Source organism: Taeniopygia guttata, chromosome W, assembly GCF_048771995.1.
Source record: "Taeniopygia guttata chromosome W, bTaeGut7.mat, whole genome shotgun sequence".
Classification (NCBI taxonomy): domain Eukaryota; kingdom Metazoa; phylum Chordata; class Aves; order Passeriformes; family Estrildidae; genus Taeniopygia; species Taeniopygia guttata.
In genome coordinates this window covers 6418631-6439973 of record NC_133064.1, presented here as the reverse complement: position 1 = coordinate 6439973, position 21343 = coordinate 6418631, and the positions used below count along the sequence as shown (strand labels likewise).

Genomic DNA, 21343 nt, shown 5'->3' with positions numbered 1-21343 from the left:
AGTTTTAGGGGTTTTTGCTACGTCAGAGGGGGGATGGAGGGGTCTCAGGGGTTAGTCGGGTAGTGGAAATTTACCAGAGCAGGTGTGGCTACATTCTTCTGGGGCTTCTGGGGTTAATAGATAACGTGGGGAAGAGAGAGAGGGGGAGGGGTCTATCTTTCCCTGACATCCCGTGGTGGTCTTCCGCTCCGCCTGTCCCTATCTACCACAGGGGCAGCTCCTGTCTGGGATTTATCCTTCGATGTTTCGATTTTTTGCAGTCAGCTGCCCGCTCAGGGCCGCAGGACTCGGAGCGCAAACATCGGCTCTTTTCCCTGGGAAAGAAAACTCGCCAGTCCAGGTTCCTGATGTCAGTTTGTAGGGCTCGCCTGGGACTGTCAGGGCAGCACAAGTATGAGGTGGGGGCAGCACCTGTCTGGGACTTATCCTTTGATATTCGGTTTTTTTGCAGTCAGCTGCACGCTCAGGGCCACAGGACCCTGAGCACAAACATCGGCTCTTTTCCCTGGGAAAGAAAACTCGCCAGTCCAGGTTCCTGATGTCAGTTTGTAGGGCTCGCCTGGGACTGTCAGGGCAGCACAAGTATGAGGTGGGGGCAGCACCTGTTTGGGACTAATCCTTCCATGTTCTGATTTTTTGCAGTCAGCTGCCCGCTCAGGGCCACAGGACTTGGAGCGAAAACATCGGCTCTTTTCCCTGGGAAAGAAAACTCACCAGTCCAGGTTCCTGATGTCAGTTTTTAAAGCTCCCCTTTGCCTCTCAGGGCAGCACAAGTATGAGGTGGGGGCAGCTCCTGTCTGGGACTCATCCTTCGATGTTTGGATTTTTTGCATTCAGCCGCCCGCTCAGTGCCACAGGACTTGGAGCGTAAACATTTGCTCATTACCATGGGAAAGAAAACTCACCAGTTCAGGTTCCTGATGTCAGTTTGTAGGGCTTCCCAGGGACTGTCAGGGCAGCACAAGTATTCGGTGGGGGCAGCTCCTGTCTGGGACTTATCCTTCGATATTCGGTTTTTTTGCACTCAGCTGCCCGCTCATGGCCACAGGACCCTGAGAACAAACATCGGCTCTTTTCCCTGGGAAAGAAAACTCACCAGTCCAGGTTCCTGATGTCAGTTTTTAAAGCTCCCATTTGACTCTCAGGGCAGCACAAGTATGAGGTGGGGGCAGCTTCTGTCTGGGACTTATCCTTCGATGTTGGGATTTTTTGCAGTCAGCAGCCCGCTCAGTGCCACAGGACCTGGAGCGTAAACATTTGCTCATTACCATGGGAAAGAAAACTCACCAGTCCAGGTTCCTGGGGTCAGTTTGTAGGGCTCCCCTTAGACTGTCAGGGCAGCACAAGTATGAGGTGGGGGCAGCTCCTGTCTGGGACCTATCCTTCGATGTTCAGATTTTTCGCAGTCAGCTGCCCGCTCAGGGCCACAGGACCCTGGGCACGAAAATCGGCTCTTTTCCATGGGAAAGAAAACTCACCAGTCCAGGTTTCTGATGTCGATTTGTAAGGCTCCCCTGGGACTGTCAGGGCAGCACAAGTATGAGGTAGGGGGGGGCTCCTGTCTGAGACTTATCCTTCGATGTTTGGATTTTTTGCAGTCAGCTGCCCGCTCAGGGCCACAGGACTTGGAGCGCAAACATCGGCTCTTTTCCCTGGGAAAGAAAACTCACAAGTCCAGGTTCCTGATGTCAGTTTGTAGGGCTCCCCTGGGATTGTCAGGGCAGAACATGTATGAGGTGGGGGCAGCTGTTGTCTGGGACTTATCCTTAGATATTCGAATATTTTGCAGTCAGCTGCCCGCTCAGTGCCGTAAGACTCGGAGCGTAAACATCAGCCTTTTTCCCTGGAAAAGTAAACTCACCAGTCCAGGTTCCTGACGTCAGTTTTTAGGGCTCCCCTGGGACTGTCAGGGCAGCACAAGTATGAGGTGGGGGCAGCTCCTGTCTGGGACTTATCCTTCGATGTTCGGATTTTTTACAGTCAGCTGCCCGCTCAGGGCCGCAGGACTCGGAGCGAAAACATCGGCTCTTTTCCCTGGGAAAGAAAACTCACCAGTCCAGGTTCCTGATGTCAGTTTTTAGAGCTCCCCTGGGACTGTCAGGGCAGCACAAGTATGAGGTGGGGGCAGCTTTTGTCTGGGACTTATCCTTCCATATTCGTATTTTTTTCAGTCAGCTGCCCGCTCAGGGCCACAGGACTTGGAGCGAAAACATCGGCTCTTTTCCCTGGGAAAGAAAACTCACCAGTCCAGGTTCCTGATGTCAGTTTGTAGGGTTCCCCTGGGACTGTCAGGACAGCACAAGTATGAGGTGGGGGCTGTTGCCTTTATAAAGGACAACCAGGGACCTGGTTCAGGTAAGGCAGCACGGCAGCCTGGTCTCGCCCAGGCTGCTCGGGCTAATCAACACACGCAGACACCAATATGGAAGACGGTCGAAAAGCGTTTTTTATCCTATCTCGTGGGTTTAAATAGTTTTAAGGGTCTTTGCTACCTCAGAGGGGTGTTGGGGGTCTCAGGGGTTAGTCGGGTAGTGGAAATTTACCAGAGCAGGTGTGGCTACATTCTTCTGGGGCTTCTGGGGTTAATAGATAACGTGGGGAAGAGAGAGAGGGGGAGGGGTCTATCTTTCCGTGACATCCCGTGGTGGTCTTCCGCTCCGCCTGTCCCTATCTACCATATCTCCCCCCTCCTTATCACATATAAAATGAGGTCGTCGTAGGTATAGGCACTGGAGTGAGGTACAAACTTGTAACTTGTTAAGGAAAGGGTGGTTTAGTAGATCTGGGTAGATTTTTCAAGGCAGGTGCTGAAGGCTTTAGCTACTGACTGTGTTTTCAGTTTTTTGGTTTATAGCATTTGTTGGTGGCCTATGAACAGAATGTTTGCCCTTTCCAGACGGGCCTGAACAAACGAGACTAGTTTGTTCAGCAGGCATGGTCCTATGGTAATAGCTAAAAGCAATATTGCCAGTGGACCTACCAGGGCGGAAATTAAAGTGGTGAGCCAAGGTGATTGATTGAACCAGGATTCAAACCAGCTCTGCTGGGTCTCCCTGTCTCTCTTTCTCTGAGCCAGTCTGTCTCGGAATTCTGCCATGGAGTCTTTAACGACTCCCGTATGATCAGCATAAAAGCAGCATTCCTCCTTCAAGGCTGCACACAGTCCCCCCTGCTGCATAAACAAAAGGTCCAGACCTCGCCTATTTTGTAAAACTACTTCTGAAAGCGAAGAGACTGATTTCTCTAGGTAGGAGATGGATTTCTCGATCCTCTGCAGGTCCTCGTCGATGGTCCTTTGCAGCTGAGAGAGTCTGTGCTGCTGGGTTGTGATGGCTGAGACACCCGTGGCCGTGCCAGCTGCTCTCAGGCCAAGCAGCATTGCGATGGTCAATTTCTCTTTTGTCGTGTTTGTCAGGTTCCTCGAGAAGGTGGTATATCTCTTCGTCTGAGTGATATAGGACCCTAGAACAGTCAGAACTTGGGCACAGAAATCGATAGAGTTATTAAATTTGGCAAGGAACATATAAGGATTCGCTCTGGATCACTGGCAAACTCACAGCTCAGATGCAGATGGGGTCATTCACTTGTTGGTTTTTCTGTCAGGCTTGATAACTTTAGTTCAGAAGTTGCCTTTCTGCTTTGCTAAGGTTGCATTGCTAGAACATCTGCCCTGTCCTGTGATTTGACTCAGGGTGATTCCTCTGCGGGGAGTGTCCTATCTGCACTGGTGGGGGGCACTGGCTGTGGGGTAACTGAAAGGGGTATCTAAAGCAATGCCTTCGTAGAAAAGGGGGTTTAACATCATAGTAAAACTAATAGGGGTTAGTCAGGTTTGATTTGGTTTTATTTAGGGTTAGTAAGGTAGCTTCTAAACAGGTTGGCTATGTGGAACACGAAGGATGGGGTATTTATTATGGTGACTTTTTTGAGCACCTTGTCACTTGATAGATGCTGCACGACTCACCTAAATAGCTGATGAGGGTAGTGGCCTGGGCCAGCTTGCCCCCCTGGCCACAAGCCTCTAACAGCAAAATTGCATGAAGAAAGACACTGTGCATGTTTGGATCTCACCGTCGTGGGACGCTCAGGTTTTGTGTGGTGGCTTGGTGGTCTGTCATCTCCTTCTGGAGCAGGGGTGTATGTGTCACGGGGATGGTTCACTAGCGTGTCCTGCAAATAAGACTCACAGCTCTTATTAGTTTTGTTTTGAGGGTTAGGTTTGGTTGGTAGCAGTGGGTGTGCAGCAGTGGCTCTCATAGTCTCACCATGTGGGGGTCCCGACTGCCACAGAGGCAGCACGTCTCCTACATCCCCGGGGGCTTTCTCCCCACTTTCATGGTCAGGGTTACCCCGGGGTCCCGTATCGGGGCGTCTCTTGCTGACTCTGTGGCACGGGCGCCGCTTGCGGTGGGAGGAGGCTGAGTTCGCCCGCGCGCTCCCCCCTCCCCCCCCCCGTGTGTCCGGGGGCTGGGACGCACATTCCTTGGCGAAACGCCCTTTTCTCCCGCAGCTCCAAGGGGTATTGTGACCGCTTTTCGGTGCGGCTTAGAACTCTATTTGGTTTTGTTTCAGACTGTGCTGGTTCCGTATCTTTTGTTTTGGGGTCCCGGTCAGCCTCCGCCGGCTCCTCCGAGCCGGCAGAGTTGTCGCCAGGCTCCGCGGCTTAGGTCAAATGCCAGTGTGTTTCCGGGGCTCCGCGCCATTTTGTTCGGCTCCGAGCTCGCTCCTCCCCGCGGGGGAGGGGCCGCTCCCGCCCTCCCGGCTCGCCGCACCCCCCGCGGGGGGTGGTTTTTGCCTTATATGGTGGCGGCGCCTGGCGCGGCAGCTGATTGGCTCTCTGCCTTCTGCCGCTCTCCGCCCCTTTCTCCCGCGCATGCGCGCCTCTGAAATCGCGCGGTTTTTGAGTTTTCGCGCCGAGACTACTCGCGCCCCGCCCCCTTCCACGGCACCCGGCGCCATTTTCAAGGCAGCAGCGTGGCCGGGCGGGCAGCGTCCCTGCCCGAGCTGCGGCCCCCGCGACTCCGGCCTCTCCTGTCAGCCCTTGCCAAAAGCGCTCCGCGCGCTGCTGCGCTTCCGGCAACCGAACCTCCGATCGGCGGCGGCGGCGTGACGGATCGGGAAGCCGCGGTTTCTCAGGGCTTTTTTGCGGCGGGGGTTTCCCGGGGGTTTTCCGCGGCGGGGGTGTCTCGGGGGGCTGCCGCGGCGGGGCTTGGCGCCGCTTCGCTCGATGCGCCGGCGGGGAAGCGGCGCTGGGCCGCGGCCGGGCCTGGGTCCCGGCGGGAGCGGGGCCGCGCCGCTCGGCACGTGCCGCTGCGGGCTCCGGTGGCGGCGGTCCTCTGTGCGGGGCTGGGCTCCGCCCTGCGGCGGGGCCGGGCGTGGCTCTGATCCGGGGAAGGGGTTGTCGCGCTGTGCCCCCCTGGGTCTCCGCTCCCGGGTGGACCCTCCTCAGGGACGGTCTGCGCTTTCGCCCCCGTCCCGAGCCCGGGTCTAGCTAATAAACACGTACGCGCTGTACTCTGCGTCTCCTGTTTTTCTATTGCCTTGCGCGGGGTTTTTTCTACCTTGCCCCGTGCCGTAACGCTCTCGCCACTGCCTGAGGATTTCGCCTCCCCGGCTAGCGTGGCTGTATACTGTTCCCATATTCCCGGATGCATAGCATCCACTGAGCATTCGGTTGCTCCAAGCTCAGGCAGCCTTGCTATAGCAAGATAAAAGTCCCTGAGCTTAAACTCGATACTCCATTGCTTCATACTCACGACCCATGCGACGCTGCCTATGACGCTCGCGGATTCCGGGGACGTTTCCCCTCGCCTAGATACGGTTTGACCGTTCCGGCCGCTGCTCCTGTCCAGGTGTATCCCACCCGCCGGGGGAATTTTTCCTTTTTTTCTTCTTTTGTCCTGGGTTTCGGCACCAGTATGTTGCCTTTATAAAGGACAACCAGGGACCTGGTTCAGGTAAGGCAGCACGGCAGCCTGGTCTCTCCAGGCTGCTCGGGCTAATCAACACACGCAGACACCAATATGGCAGACGGTCGAAAAGCGTTTATTATCCTATCTCGTGGGTTTAAATAGTTTTAGGGGTTTTTGCTACGTCAGAGGGGGGATGGAGGGGTCTCAGGGGTTAGTCGGGTAGTGGAAATTTACCAGAGCAGGTGTGGCTACATTCTTCTGGGGCTTCTGGGGTTAATAGATAACGTGGGGAAGAGAGAGAGGGGGAGGGGTCTATCTTTCCCTGACATCCCGTGGTGGTCTTCCGCTCCGCCTGTCCCTATCTACCACAGGGGCAGCTCCTGTCTGGGATTTATGCTTCGATGTTTCGATTTTTTGCAGTCAGCTGCCCGCTCAGGGCCGCAGGACTCGGAGCGCAAACATCGGCTCTTTTCCCTGGGAAAGAAAACTCACCAGTCCAGGTTCCTGATGTCAGTTTGTAGGGCTCCTCGGGGACTGTCAGGGCAGCACAACTATGAGGTGGGGGCAGCTCCTGTCTAGGACTTATCCGTCGATGTTCGGATATTTTGCAGTCAGCTGCCCGCTCAGGGCCACAGGACCCTGAGCACAAACATCGGCTCTTTTCCCTGGGAAAGAAAACTCACCAGTCCAGGTTCCTGATGTCAGTTTGTAGGACTCCCCTGGGACTGTCAGGGCAGCACAAGTATGAGGTGGGGGCAGCTCCTTTCTGGGACTTATCGTTTGATGTTCGGATTTTTTGCAGTCAGCTGCCTGCTCAGGGCCGCAGGACTCAGAGCGCAAAATGGGCTCTTTTCCCTGTGAAAGAAAACTCACCAGTCCATGTTCCTGATGTCAGTTTGTAGGGCTCGACTGGGACTGCCAGGGCAGCACAAGTATGAGGTAGGGGCATGCCTTAGCGCTCTCTCTTGTCCCCCTTTTCGTCCCAGCTAGCTCTGAGAGGAGGGGGGGGAGCGCTGGCAACTTCCGTGTTTTCCGGCGAACCCTCGCGGGTATCTGCCGGTGCTGCGTGGGTCTGGGAGCGAGGCAAGTCCCGAGGCGAATAAAAGGAGAGACACTTTTTCCCCCGCGGGCGATTTCTCGGTTTATTATGGCTTGGTTGGGGAGGAAAAAACCGAGAAGCTGCTGCGTGCTAAGTTCGAGTTTGTCCGTGCCGCCTGGCCGATTCGGGGGCGGGGCGGCGCGCTCCGAGGCTGGCCACGATCCAAGAGAGGCTGTGTGCAGAGCCGCGGCGCTGCAGCCGGCACGTGCGGGAGCCGCGCCGACCGCGGCAGCGGCGGCGGTTCGGCTGCGGCAGTCAGGGGCCGGGCGAGAGAGAGAGCCGCGGCGGCACGCAGGGATCCGGCGGGAGAAGAGGCGGCGGGCAGGGCAGCAGCAGCGAACAGGGGCCAGGCGGGAGAAAAAGCACCGGGTCGTCCCCAACCCGTTCTATAAATACTCGAGAGGGGAAACCCGGGGCGGCCAATGAGATAACGCCACGGGGGGACTTGGGGATAGTGGGGTGCAGGGGTCCAATGGAAAATGGACAGATGGAAGGGTGCCCGGTCGCCTTTCGACCCTGCCGCGTGGCTGACAGATGGTCTGAGAGACGTAAACAGAGTGACTAAGCACTTCCTCGGGAAGGCAGACCGCGGGGGGAAATGGGAGAGCCCGGAAGGTCACTTACAGAGTGCGAGGGGATACATGGAATGACCTTATACATAATAGAACATATAATAACACAATTCCACAACTCCCTCTTCTGTTTTTCAAAAGAAAAGAACGGAAAATAACTTAAATGGGAGGTTTTACAGTCCTTTTTCCCATCGTTGAACCTAATGTCTGCTCGGTTCTTCTCTGGCTGTCTGTGTTGAGCAGATGTCAGCTCTGATGGGGCGGTGAAGACTGCGTGGTCGATGTGCGCGGTGGAATTGATGACCTTTAAACCTTTAAACATTACTAAAACTCATAATAAGTACAATGAATGTTAACAGCAACATAATTCAGCATTCTGGGGAGGGGAGGTTTAAATCAAAAGGGAAAGGTGAGTCCAGGGAACTGTATGGTGAAAGGGAAGGCTCTGAAAGAGAAGGTGCCGAGTCAAAAAGGATGGGGGGAGACTTTCTCCGTCTGCGGAGGGCTGCATGCTTCACCTGAGGATCCTTTTTCTTATCAGTCTGGTGTTTGGGGACATATGGCCGGACAAATTTGGACGGGACCCATCTCAGTCCTGAGGGCGTGGACACGCAAGCGTATCCCCGTCCCCAGGTAACTAACTCATGGGGCCCTTCCGGCTGCCAAGTCTCTGGATTTTTGATGATCACTGGTGGTTTTTCCCTAACCTTGCTCAGCTCGTGGTTGTTAAAGTGCCTGGTGACTGGTGGGTTGAGATTTTCAAAAGAACAATTTAGGAAATTAAGTGTAAAGAGGGCACGCGCGAGCCGTACTTGGGGGGACTCCACCTTCATAGTTGGTGTTTGCTGTTTCAGCATGCGTTTGAGACTCTGATGAGTCCGTTCCACCACTGCTTGACCTGTCGGGGAATATGCGATGCCAGTTTTGTGCTCTATTCCCCATTGCTGCAGGAAGCTGACAAATCCCTTGGATGTGTACCCGGGGGCATTATCTGTTTTTATCAATTTAGTGACGCCCAGCATAGCGAAGGCCTGTATCAGATGCTTTTCAATGTCTTTGGCCTTCTCCCCTGCGTGGGCAGAAGCAAAGACTGCCCCAGAGAAAGTGTCCACGGAGACATGGACGTACTTCATCCTCCCAAAGGAATGGATGTGAGTAATGTCCATCTGCCATACCTCGCAGGACTTCAGACCCCTAGGGTTTGCCCCTGAGCTCACCGATGGTAGGGGGAGCGACTTACAGGACGGGCAGGTGGCCACAATGGCTCTGGCTTGGTCCCGAGTGAGGTGGAACTGCCGGACCAGCCCGTGCGCATTCTGGTGGTAAAACTGGTGGCTGATCTTAGCCTGCTGGAACTTATCTAGGAGCGGAGCTACCTGAGCCGGGGCGGCAGCGAGAGAATCGGCACGCCGATTACCCTCTGCCAAAAACCCTGGCAAGTTGGTATGTGACCTGATATGCATCACATAAAAGGGTTGCTCTCGGTGGGAGACTAGCTTAATCAGTTTCGAGAGCAACTTGTGCAGGGCTTCGTTGGACACACCCTGCAGGACAGCATCCTGCGCTCTAGACACTACACCAGCTACATATGCTGAATCAGTTACCAAATTAAAAGGTTCAGAGAATCGCTCAAAGGCCCTGACAACGGCAGCCAACTCAGCTATTTGAGGGGAGCCTTCCACCTCCACAATGTCTGTCTCCCACTGCTGCGTCTGGGGGTCTTTCCAAGTTATTACAGACTTGTGGGAACTCCCGGACGCGTCTGTAAAAACTGTCAAGGCCTTGAGTGGCTTTTTGCTCTGAATTTGTTTGATGGACAATGCGAATTGAATTTCTGATTCAAAAATTTTGTGGGCTGGTCTCAAAACTGAAATTTTGCCTGTGTAGCTGTCTAGAGAGAACTGCAGGGATTCATTTTCCTGTAACAGATGTTCTAGCATGGCCTTGGTGAATTGGCCTGATTCCAATTTGATGGGAATGTGAATGCATTCAAAGTCACATCCAGCTAACTCTCTGATCCGAGCTCTTGCTTTGCGGATCAGTTCCGCTACTAACTCCTGTGGCCTTGTCATTCTCTTGGACCGATGGTGACTTAGGAAGACCCATTCTATGATGGAGAGTGGGTCCCTTCGGTCTTGGTCCTTGCCCTTCCTTGGGGTGTCTGTCCATTGAAATATCACACCATGGAGGTGTGGCAGCCTGCCCAATATGATGAATTTAAAAGGCAGGTCCGGATCATACCGGTGGGCCTGTCTGGCAGACATTGTCTCCTGGACCCTAATCAAAGCTGCTTGGGCCTCTGGGGTCAGTTCCCTGGGAGAACTCGGCTCCTCCCCCCCTTTCAATAAATCGAAAAGAGGGGCTAGGTCTCTGTTTGTAATGCCTAGCCATGGCCTCACCCAGTTCAAAGAACCGCACAGCTGCTGGACGTCTGCTAGGGTCCGAATTTTAGTTTTGATGGCCAATTTTTGCGGAGTAATAGTCCGCTTGGTAATTTCCAAGCCCAGGTACTTCCAGGGTGGCATCTTTTGAATCTTATCTTCTCGCAGCTCGAACCCTGCAGCAACCAACGCATCGGTTGTCAGGTCAAGCGCGTGTGTAAGGAGATCGTCATTGGGAGCACAAATCAGGATATCATCCATATAATGCTGGATGATCACGCCCTCGGTGGCTGTACGGACTGGGGTCAGCAATGAAGCTACGTACCGCTGGCAGATGGTGGGCGAGCATTTGAGGCCCTGTGGCAATACTCGCCAATGGTACCGTTCCATTGGGGCTTCTCGGTTAAGGGAGGGAACCGAGAAGGCAAAACGTGGTGCATCGTCTGGGTGGAGTGGGATATGAAAGAAGCAATTTTTGATGTCAATCACAGCCAATTCCCAATCTTTGGGTAACATTGTGGGGGACGGCATCCCTGGTTGGAGTGGACCCATATTTTCGATCACATTGTTGATGGCACGAAGGTCGTGGAGCAACCGCCATTCGTCTTTGCCTGGTTTTTTCAGGACAAAGACGGGGGAATTCCAAGGAGATGTTGTTTCTTGGATATGTCCCTTGGCAAGTTGTTCTGCCACGAGTTCTTGGAGCGCTTTTAATTTTTGTTTATTGAGCGGCCACTGCTCTACCCAGATTGGAACATCAGAGAGCCAATTTAACTTTTGGGTAGGACGCTCCTCAGTGACCGCTGCCCGAAAAACCTGGGGGGTAGGAATGGTCAATGAGACCCCCCACTGGGCCATCAGGTCCCTTCCCCACAGGGGCTCCGTGTAATCCAGAACAAACGGACGCAGGTAAGCTGTCTGTCTGTTTGGCCCCTCAAATTTGATGATGTTTTTTGACTGTTTTGCCAATTGTGCCCCTCCGACACCTTGAATGTGTCCAGCCACGTCCTGCAACTCCCAAGGTGACAGCCAATCCCGTGAGGGAATGACTGTGACGTCTGCCCCTGTGTCCAAGAGGCCGTTAAGCCACTTGTGCTCACCGCCGTTCCACATGTAACACTCAATTTTGGGTCTATCCTTCCCAATCACCTGGACCTGACACACCTCGTAGATCTGCTTCGCGGATTTCCTCCACAGGTCTTCTGGGTAGACAGGGGCCCCAGATACAGGTATGGCTTGGGCGATGATTTGCCCTTTGGGAAGGTAGACTGGCGGGTGAGCACAGTGCAGCCACAGCACCAGATGTTTAGGGTTTGCAGGTGTCAAATTGGGTGCGATAGTGATGTCGAGTGGCGTGTATTTTGTGTCCCCAAGGACGATGTACTTACTGTGGAGTTTTCTCCAGGTCCCTGGGTCTTGTGTGTCCACTGTGACAAAGTGCCAATTGCTGTCCCTGAGCAGTAGGGGTTCGGTTAGGGCCAACCTGTATGGAGAGAAGTTGGACTGGGTGTTAAGGATGGGCCTGGGATGGTCGGGGTCCCGACCAAGCCATGCCTGTGAGATGAAATTCCCAACTCCTCCCACGCAGGCTGGTTCACCAGCTCTTGTTCCCCTATTGTGCACTCCAGAAATGTCGTGTTTGGTATTATAGTTATTGTCCTCAGGTGGGTATGCTAATGTGTTGTCCCTCCTGCCCCCTGATGTTATGTTTCCCACCAAATTTGTGTCCTCACGCAGGGAGGGACTGCGCTGGGAAATCAGTTTTTTGAATGTCCCCCTGAGTTGGAGGCACCTTGCCCTTGCTGCTGGTTTTTAAAACGCAAGAAGTCCTCTTTGAGAGGGCAGTGAGATGCCAAGTGTCCTTTCTTATTGCACAGGTTGCAGGGCCGTCCTGGATGGTAGCCTTTGGGCGGTGGCCCAGTGAAGCGGCGTGCAGGAGCTGGGGCCGCGGATGGCGTGTGGGCTTCGGCAAAGGAGACTCTCCGTGATGGCGTTTGGGGTGTCCCCGGAGGGTCTTTTGAAGGCAGGGTGACCCTTCGAGCGCACACGTCCAGCATGTCCTGGAGCGTTGGCTCTGGGTCGAGGGGCAGGCTCAGCATCGCCTGTCGGCAGGCCTCATTGGCGTTCTGCAGGGCGATCTGCTTCACCATGCCCTGCCTCAATCCGTCCTCTGGCACCTGCGATTCAGCTGCCCTGTACAACCTGTCTACGAAACTAACGAAAGATTCCTGTGTCTCCTGCTTAATAGAAAAACAGTTAACAACAGGACCACGGGGTTTTAACTTAAGAAATGCTTTTTCTGCCGCATTGGCAGTTGCTGCCAATGCCCCCCTTGGAATCTTTTCAGCCTGTGTTGTTGCCACGTCCCAATCCCCTATCCCGCACAGGTGGTCAATGGTTAACATGCCTCCATCGGTGTCAGAGGAGGTCTCGGCTTTTGCCCAAAGTTGCGGTAATGCATCCCGTACCTCCCGCCTCCATGCGGATTCCCATACCAAAAACTCAGCTTGAGTAAGCAAGCACAAAAACAGAGCGCGCATGTCAGCAGGGACGTACTCGTTGGAGGAAAGTGTGACTTTTTAAAGTCCCCGAAAGTATTCACTTTCCCGACCAAAGTCTTTTTGGGCTTTGCAAACATTTCTAATTACAGCCTGTGGGATGGGGGTCCACTGTGCCAAGGGTCTGCCCCTCTGCCGCGGGGTGTAGGTGACTGGTGCGGCAGAAAAGGCAAGCAGGGGTTGTGGCAGGTCGCGGCTTCCCCCCTCCCCCCCTCCCTCCTCCTCCGCCCCCCCCCCCTCCCTCGGGAACCGAGGCGTGGGAACCAGAGGGCGGGTCGTGGGAACCGAGGGCGGAGGCAGGACCAGGGCTAGGGGGTGTGGCTGGTGTTATCTCACCCGCAGGGGCGGGGTCGGAGGGAGGACTGATGAATGATTCATTAGGGGAGGTGCCAGAAGGGGGTGGAGGGGAGGGGTGGGTGGAGAAGTCTCGGGAGTGGGAGGGGTTGGCTGGAGGGCGAAGGGGGTCGTTAGGAGACAAAGAATGCAGGGAGGGGGAGGGGGATGCCATGCGGTCTCCTCCATCTTGTGCCCTGGGGCAGGGAAGGGGGTCATTTTGGAAAAGGTCCGGGGAAGGATCTGGGGTTTTAAAACTCACAACTTTGCAACGAGAGGAGGTTTGGGGAGGGGAAGGGTGCAGGGCGATGCCAGCATCGTCCTGCAATGGAGCCTGGGGGTTAACAGAGAGGCCAGAATCTGCCTGCGGCTGGTTTTGCCGGGATGCCTGTCTGAGAATCCCCGGGCTAGGGAGAGAGGGATAGGAGAGGGTTTTTGGGGGATTTGGGGGGCTTGGGAGGCAGCGTTCGCCCTGCGGTGGCTCTGGCTTCCCTTTGCAGTTATCTCTAACAATATTTTTCAATTGAATTGCGAGGTGGATAAAAATTGAGAGGGACTGATCCTCCTTTTGGGCAATTTCTTTTTCCACTCGGTCCCAGAATTGGACTTGGTACAAATTTTCCTGCGACAGGTCCTGGAAAGACTGCAGAAGCCACCGTGCAAAACGCTTCACGTCTGATTTTTTACATTTCTTCCCTCCCCCCACTAAAATTCCTAGGGTTTGAACATAAATTCTCTCCTGTGACACAGACATTTTTGCACCCATTATGTCGATGTTAAGGCGTGTCACAACCCTCGCGGCTGGTAAAATATCAAAAGAAAAAAAAGACGCCTGTCGGAGACTGGGAAGCCCTCCCTTACAAACTCCCTGAAGCGGGAGACAAAATGTGGGCTCTTACGCCCTCTTGTGGGGGAAAGAGAAACTCACCCCAACGGGAGCAAGGCGTACCCAGCCCAGGGGGACCCCGGTAACTCACCACGGGTCCGGCGACGTCCGAAGGCGAAACGAAAAGTCCAGCTGCGAAGTTTTCGCCGTGGGGGGGCCGAGCTTCGGCGGTGCTAGCCAAAGGTGCCGGCCCCACCCCTCTGGAAGCCCTGGCTCCTTAAAACGGAACCGCGACTTGCGAGGGTGTTGTAACGTCCACGAGGTAAATCAACGAGCTTTTCGGGGCCCGGCTAGCTCAGTCGGTAGAGCATGAGACTCTTAATCTCAGGGTCGTGGGTTCGAGCCCAACGTTGGGCGCCACAACTGCCTTAGCGCTCTCTCTTGTCCCCCTTTTCGTCCCAGCTAGCTCTGTGAGGAGGGGGGGGAGCGCTGGCAACTTCCGTGTTTTCCGGCGAACCCTCGCGGGTATCTGCCGGTGCTGCGTGGGTCTGGGAGCGAGGCAAGTCACGAGGCGAATAAAAGGAGAGACACTTTTTCCCCCGCGGGCGATATCTCGGTTTATTATGGCTTGGTTGGGGAGGAAAAAACCGAGAAGCTGCTGCGTGCTAAGTTCGAGTTTGTCCGTGCCGCCTGGCCGATTCGGGGGCGGGGCGGCGCGCTCCGAGGCTGGCCGCGATCCAAGAGAGGCTGTGTGCAGAGCCGCGGCGCTGCAGCCGGCACATGCGGGAGCCGCGCCGACCGCGGCAGCGGCGGCGGTTCGGCTGCAGCAGTCAGGGGCCGGGCGAGAGAGAGAGCCGCAACGGCACGCAGGGATCCAGCGGGAGAAGAGGCGGCGGGCAGGGCAGCAGCAGCGAACAGGGGCCAGGCGGGAGAAAAAGCACCGGGGCGTCCCCAACCCGTTCTATAAATACTCGAGAGGGGAAACCCGGGGCGGCCAATGAGATAACGCCACGGGGGGACTTGGGGATAGTGGGGTGCAGGGGTCCAATGGAAAATGGACAGATGGAAGGGTGCCCGGTCGCCTTTCGACCCTGCCGCGTGGCTGACAGATGGTCTGAGAGACGTAAACAGAGTGACTAAGCACTTCCTCGGGAAGGCAGACCGCGGGGGGAAATGGGAGAGCCCGGAAGGTCACTTACAGAGTGCGAGGGGATACATGGAATGACCTTATACATAATAGAACATATAATAACACAATTCCACAACTCCCTCTTCTGTTTTTCAAAAGAAAAGAACGGAAAATAACTTAAATGGGAGGTTTTACAGTCCTTTTTCCCATCGTTGAACCTAATGTCTGCTCGGTTCTTCTCTGGCTGTCTGTGTTGAGCAGATGTCAGCTCTGATGGGGCGGTGAAGACTGCGTGGTCGATGTGCGCGGTGGAATTGATGACCTTTAAACCTTTAAACATTACTAAAACTCATAATAAGTACAATGAATGTTAACAGCAACATAATTCAGCATTCTGGGGAGGGGAGGTTTAAATCAAAAGGGAAAGGTGAGTCCAGGGAACTGTATGGTGAAAGGGAAGGCTCTGAAAGAGAAGGTGCCGAGTCAAAAAGGATGGGGGGAGACTTTCTCCGTCTGCGGAGGGCTGCATGCTTCACCTGAGGATCCTTTTTCTTATCAGTCTGGTGTTTGGGGACATATGGCCGGACAAATTTGGACGGGACCCATCTCAGTCCTGAGGGCGTGGACACGCAAGCGTATCCCCGTCCCCAGGTAACTAACTCATGGGGCCCTTCCGGCTGCCAAGTCTCTGGATTTTTGATGATCACTGGTGGTTTTTCCCTAACCTTGCTCAGCTCGTGGTTGTTAAAGTGCCTGGTGACTGGTGGGTTGAGATTTTCAAAAGAACAATTTAGGAAATTAAGTGTAAAGAGGGCACGCGCGAGCCGTACTTGGGGGGACTCCACCTTCATAGTTGGTGTTTGCTGTTTCAGCATGCGTTTGAGACTCTGATGAGTCCGTTCCACCACTGCTTGACCTGTCGGGGAATATGCGATGCCAGTTTTGTGCTCTATTCCCCATTGCTGCAGGAAGCTGACAAATCCCTTGGATGTGTACCCGGGGGCATTATCTGTTTTTATCAATTTAGGGACGCCCAGCATAGCGAAGGCCTGTATCAGATGCTTTTCAATGTCTTTGGCCTTCTCCCCTGCGTGGGCAGAAGCAAAGACTGCCCCAGAGAAAGTGTCCACGGAGACATGGACGTACTTCATCCTCCCAAAGGAATGGATGTGAGTAACGTCCATCTGCCATACCTCGCAGGACTTCAGACCCCTAGGGTTTGCCCCTGAGCTCACCGATGGTAGGGGGAGCGACTTACAGGACGGGCAGGTGGCCACAATGGCTCTGGCTTGGTCCCGAGTGAGGTGGAACTGCCGGACCAGCCCGTGCGCATTCTGGTGGTAAAACTGGTGGCTGATCTTAGCCTGCTGGAACTTATCTAGGAGCGGAGCTACCTGAGCCGGGGCGGCAGCGAGAGAATCGGCACGCCGATTACCCTCTGCCAAAAACCCTGGCAAGTTGGTATGTGACCTGATATGCATCACATAAAAGGGTTGCTCTCGGTGGGAGACTAGCTTAATCAGTTTCGAGAGCAACTTGTGCAGGGCTTCGTTGGACACACCCTGCAGGACAGCATCCTGCGCTCTAGACACTACACCAGCTACATATGCTGAATCAGTTACCAAATTAAAAGGTTCAGAGAATCGCTCAAAGGCCCTGACAACGGCAGCCAACTCAGCTATTTGAGGGGAGCCTTCCACCTCCACAATGTCTGTCTCCCACTGCTGCGTCTGGGGGTCTTTCCAAGTTATTACAGACTTGTGGGAACTCCCGGACGCGTCTGTAAAAACTGTCAAGGCCTTGAGTGGCTTTTTGCTCTGAATTTGTTTGATGGACAATGCGAATTGAATTTCTGATTCAAAAATTTTGTGGGCTGGTCTCAAAACTGAAATTTTGCCTGTGTAGCTGTCTAGAGAGAACTGCAGGGATTCATTTTCCTGTAACAGATGTTCTAGCATGGCCTTGGTGAATTGGCCTGATTCCAATTTGATGGGAATGTGAATGCATTCAAAGTCACATCCAGCTAACTCTCTGATCCGAGCTCTTGCTTTGCGGATCAGTTCCGCTACTAACTCCTGTGGCCTTGTCATTCTCTTGGACCGATGGTGACTTAGGAAGACCCATTCTATGATGGAGAGTGGGTCCCTTCGGTCTTGGTCCTTGCCCTTCCTTGGGGTGTCTGTCCATTGAAATATCACACCATGGAGGTGTGGCAGCCTGCCCAATATGATGAATTTAAAAGGCAGGTCCGGATCATACCGGTGGGCCTGTCTGGCAGACATTGTCTCCTGGACCCTAATCAAAGCTGCTTGGGCCTCTGGGGTCAGTTCCCTGGGAGAACTCGGCTCCTCCCCCCCTTTCAATAAATCGAAAAGAGGGGCTAGGTCTCTGTTTGTAATGCCTAGCCATGGCCTCACCCAGTTCAAAGAACCGCACAGCTGCTGGACGTCTGCTAGGGTCCGAATTTTAGTTTTGATGGCCAATTTTTGCGGAGTAATAGTCCGCTTGGTAATTTCCAAGCCCAGGTACTTCCAGGGTGGCATCTTTTGAATCTTATCTTCTCGCAGCTCGAACCCTGCAGCAACCAACGCATCGGTTGTCAGGTCAAGCGCGTGTGTAAGGAGATCGTCATTGGGAGCACAAATCAGGATATCATCCATATAATGCTGGATGATCACGCCCTCGGTGGCTGTACGGACTGGGGTCAGCAATGAAGCTACGTACCGCTGGCAGATGGTGGGCGAGCATTTGAGGCCCTGTGGCAATACTCGCCAATGGTACCGTTCCATTGGGGCTTCTCGGTTAAGGGAGGGAACCGAGAAGGCAAAACGTGGTGCATCGTCTGGGTGGAGTGGGATATGAAAGAAGCAATTTTTGATGTCAATCACAGCCAATTCCCAATCTTTGGGTAACATTGTGGGGGACGGCATCCCTGGTTGGAGTGGACCCATATTTTCGATCACATTGTTGATGGCACGAAGGTCGTGGAGCAACCGCCATTCGTCTTTGCCTGGTTTTTTCAGGACAAAGACGGGGGAATTCCAAGGAGATGTTGTTTCTTGGATATGTCCCTTGGCAAGTTGTTCTGCCACGAGTTCTTGGAGCGCTTTTAATTTTTGTTTATTGAGCGGCCACTGCTCTACCCAGATTGGAACATCAGAGAGCCAATTTAACTTTTGGGTAGGACGCTCCTCAGTGACCGCTGCCCGAAAAACCTGGGGGGTAGGAATGGTCAATGAGACCCCCCACTGGGCCATCAGGTCCCTTCCCCACAGGGGCTCCGTGTAATCCAGAACAAACGGACGCAGGTAAGCTGTCTGTCTGTTTGGCCCCTCAAATTTGATGATGTTTTTTGACTGTTTTGCCAATTGTGCCCCTCCGACACCTTGAATGTGTCCAGCCACGTCCTGCAACTCCCAAGGTGACAGCCAATCCCGTGAGGGAATGACTGTGACGTCTGCCCCTGTGTCCAAGAGGCCGTTAAGCCACTTGTGCTCACCGCCGTTCCACATGTAACACTCAATTTTGGGTCTATCCTTCCCAATCACCTGGACCTGACACACCTCGTAGATCTGCTTCGCGGATTTCCTCCACAGGTCTTCTGGGTAGACAGGGGCCCCAGATACAGGTATGGCTTGGGCGATGATTTGCCCTTTGGGAAGGTAGACTGGCGGGTGAGCACAGTGCAGCCACAGCACCAGATGTTTAGGGTTTGCAGGTGTCAAATTGGGTGCGATAGTGATGTCGAGTGGCGTGTATTTTGTGTCCCCAAGGACGATGTACTTACTGTGGAGTTTTCTCCAGGTCCCTGGGTCTTGTGTGTCCACTGTGACAAAGTGCCAATTGCTGTCCCTGAGCAGTAGGGGTTCGGTTAGGGCCAACCTGTATGGAGAGAAGTTGGACTGGGTGTTAAGGATGGGCCTGGGATGGTCGGGGTCCCGACCAAGCCATGCCTGTGAGATGAAATTCCCAACTCCTCCCACGCAGGCTGGTTCACCAGCTCTTGTTCCCCTATTGTGCACTCCAGAAATGTCGTGTTTGGTATTATAGTTATTGTCCTCAGGTGGGTATGCTAATGTGTTGTCCCTCCTGCCCCCTGATGTTATGTTTCCCACCAAATTTGTGTCCTCACGCAGGGAGGGACTGCGCTGGGAAATCAGTTTTTTGAATGTCCCCCTGAGTTGGAGGCACCTTGCCCTTGCTGCTGGTTTTTAAAACGCAAGAAGTCCTCTTTGAGAGGGCAGTGAGATGCCAAGTGTCCTTTCTTATTGCACAGGTTGCAGGGCCGTCCTGGATGGTAGCCTTTGGGCGGTGGCCCAGTGAAGCGGCGTGCAGGAGCTGGGGCCGCGGATGGCGTGTGGGCTTCGGCAAAGGAGACTCTCCGTGATGGCGTTTGGGGTGTCCCCGGAGGGTCTTTTGAAGGCAGGGTGACCCTTCGAGCGCACACGTCCAGCATGTCCTGGAGCGTTGGCTCTGGGTCGAGGGGCAGGCTCAGCATCGCCTGTCGGCAGGCCTCATTGGCGTTCTGCAGGGCGATCTGCTTCACCATGCCCTGCCTCAATCCGTCCTCTGGCACCTGCGATTCAGCTGCCCTGTACAACCTGTCTACGAAACTAACGAAAGATTCCTGTGTCTCCTGCTTAATAGAAAAACAGTTAACAACAGGACCACGGGGTTTTAACTTAAGAAATGCTTTTTCTGCCGCATTGGCAGTTGCTGCCAATGCCCCCCTTGGAATCTTTTCAGCCTGTGTTGTTGCCACGTCCCAATCCCCTATCCCGCACAGGTGGTCAATGGTTAACATGCCTCCATCGGTGTCAGAGGAGGTCTCGGCTTTTGCCCAAAGTTGCGGTAATGCATCCCGTACCTCCCGCCTCCATGCGGATTCCCATACCAAAAACTCAGCTTGAGTAAGCAAGCACAAAAACAGAGCGCGCATGTCAGCAGGGACGTACTCGTTGGAGGAAAGTGTGACTTTTTAAAGTCCCCGAAAGTATTCACTTTCCCGACCAAAGTCTTTTTGGGCTTTGCAAACATTTCTAATTACAGCCTGTGGGATGGGGGTCCACTGTGCCAAGGGTCTGCCCCTCTGCCGCGGGGTGTAGGTGACTGGTGCGGCAGAAAAGGCAAGCAGGGGTTGTGGCAGGTCGCGGCTTCCCCCCTCCCCCCCTCCCTCCTCCTCCGCCCCCCCCCCCTCCCTCGGGAACCGAGGCGTGGGAACCAGAGGGCGGGTCGTGGGAACCGAGGGCGGAGGCAGGACCAGGGCTAGGGGGTGTGGCTGGTGTTATCTCACCCGCAGGGGCGGGGTCGGAGGGAGGACTGATGAATGATTCATTAGGGGAGGTGCCAGAAGGGGGTGGAGGGGAGGGGTGGGTGGAGAAGTCTCGGGAGTGGGAGGGGTTGGCTGGAGGGCAAAGGGGGTCGTTAGGAGACAAAGAATGCAGGGAGGGGGAGGGGGATGCCATGCGGTCTCCTCCATCTTGTGCCCTGGGGCAGGGAAGGGGGTCATTTTGGAAAAGGTCCGGGGAAGGATCTGGGGTTTTAAAACTCACAACTTTGCAACGAGAGGAGGTTTGGGGAGGGGAAGGGTGCAGGGCGATGCCAGCATCGTCCTGCAATGGAGCCTGGGGGTTAACAGAGAGGCCAGAATCTGCCTGCGGCTGGTTTTGCCGGGATGCCTGTCTGAGAATCCCCGGGCTAGGGAGAGAGGGATAGGAGAGGGTTTTTGGGGGATTTGGGGGGCTTGGGAGGCAGCGTTCGCCCTGCGGTGGCTCTGGCTTCCCTTTGCAGTTATCTCTAACAATATTTTTCAATTGAATTGCGAGGTGGATAAAAATTGAGAGGGACTGATCCTCCTTTTGGGCAATTTCTTTTTCCACTCGGTCCCAGAATTGGACTTGGTACAAATTTTCCTGCGACAGGTCCTGGAAAGACTGCAGAAGCCACCGTGCAAAACGCTTCACGTCTGATTTTTTACATTTCTTCCCTCCCCCCACTAAAATTCCTAGGGTTTGAACATAAATTCTCTCCTGTGACACAGACATTTTTGCACCCATTATGTCGATGTTAAGGCGTGTCACAACCCTCGCGGCTGGTAAAATATCAAAAGAAAAAAAAGACGCCTGTCGGAGACTGGGAAGCCCTCCCTTACAAACTCCCTGAAGCGGGAGACAAAATGTGGGCTCTTACGCCCTCTTGTGGGGGAAAGAGAAACTCACCCCAACGGGAGCAAGGCGTACCCAGCCCAGGGGGACCCCGGTAACTCACCACGGGTCCGGCGACGTCCGAAGGCGAAACGAAAAGTCCAGCTGCGAAGTTTTCGCCGTGGGGGGGCCGAGCTTCGGCGGTGCTAGCCAAAGGTGCCGGCCCCACCCCTCTGGAAGCCCTGGCTCCTTAAAACGGAACCGCGACTTGCGAGGGTGTTGTAACGTCCACGAGGTAAATCAACGAGCTTTTCGGGGCCCGGCTAGCTCAGTCGGTAGAGCATGAGACTCTTAATCTCAGGGTCGTGGGTTCGAGCCCAACGTTGGGCG

General features: G+C 54.5%; 2 non-coding genes across 2 annotated transcripts; both read left to right on the top strand.

Moving 5' to 3' along the window:
• Positions 1-14025: 14025 nt before the first annotated feature.
• Positions 14026-14098, top strand: TRNAK-CUU (transfer RNA lysine (anticodon CUU)). Its single transcript has one exon. It is a non-coding gene; the product is annotated as a tRNA-Lys (tRNA).
• A 7172-nt stretch (positions 14099-21270) lies between these two features.
• TRNAK-CUU (transfer RNA lysine (anticodon CUU)) lies at positions 21271-21343 on the top strand. The gene has a single exon. It is a non-coding gene; the product is annotated as a tRNA-Lys (tRNA).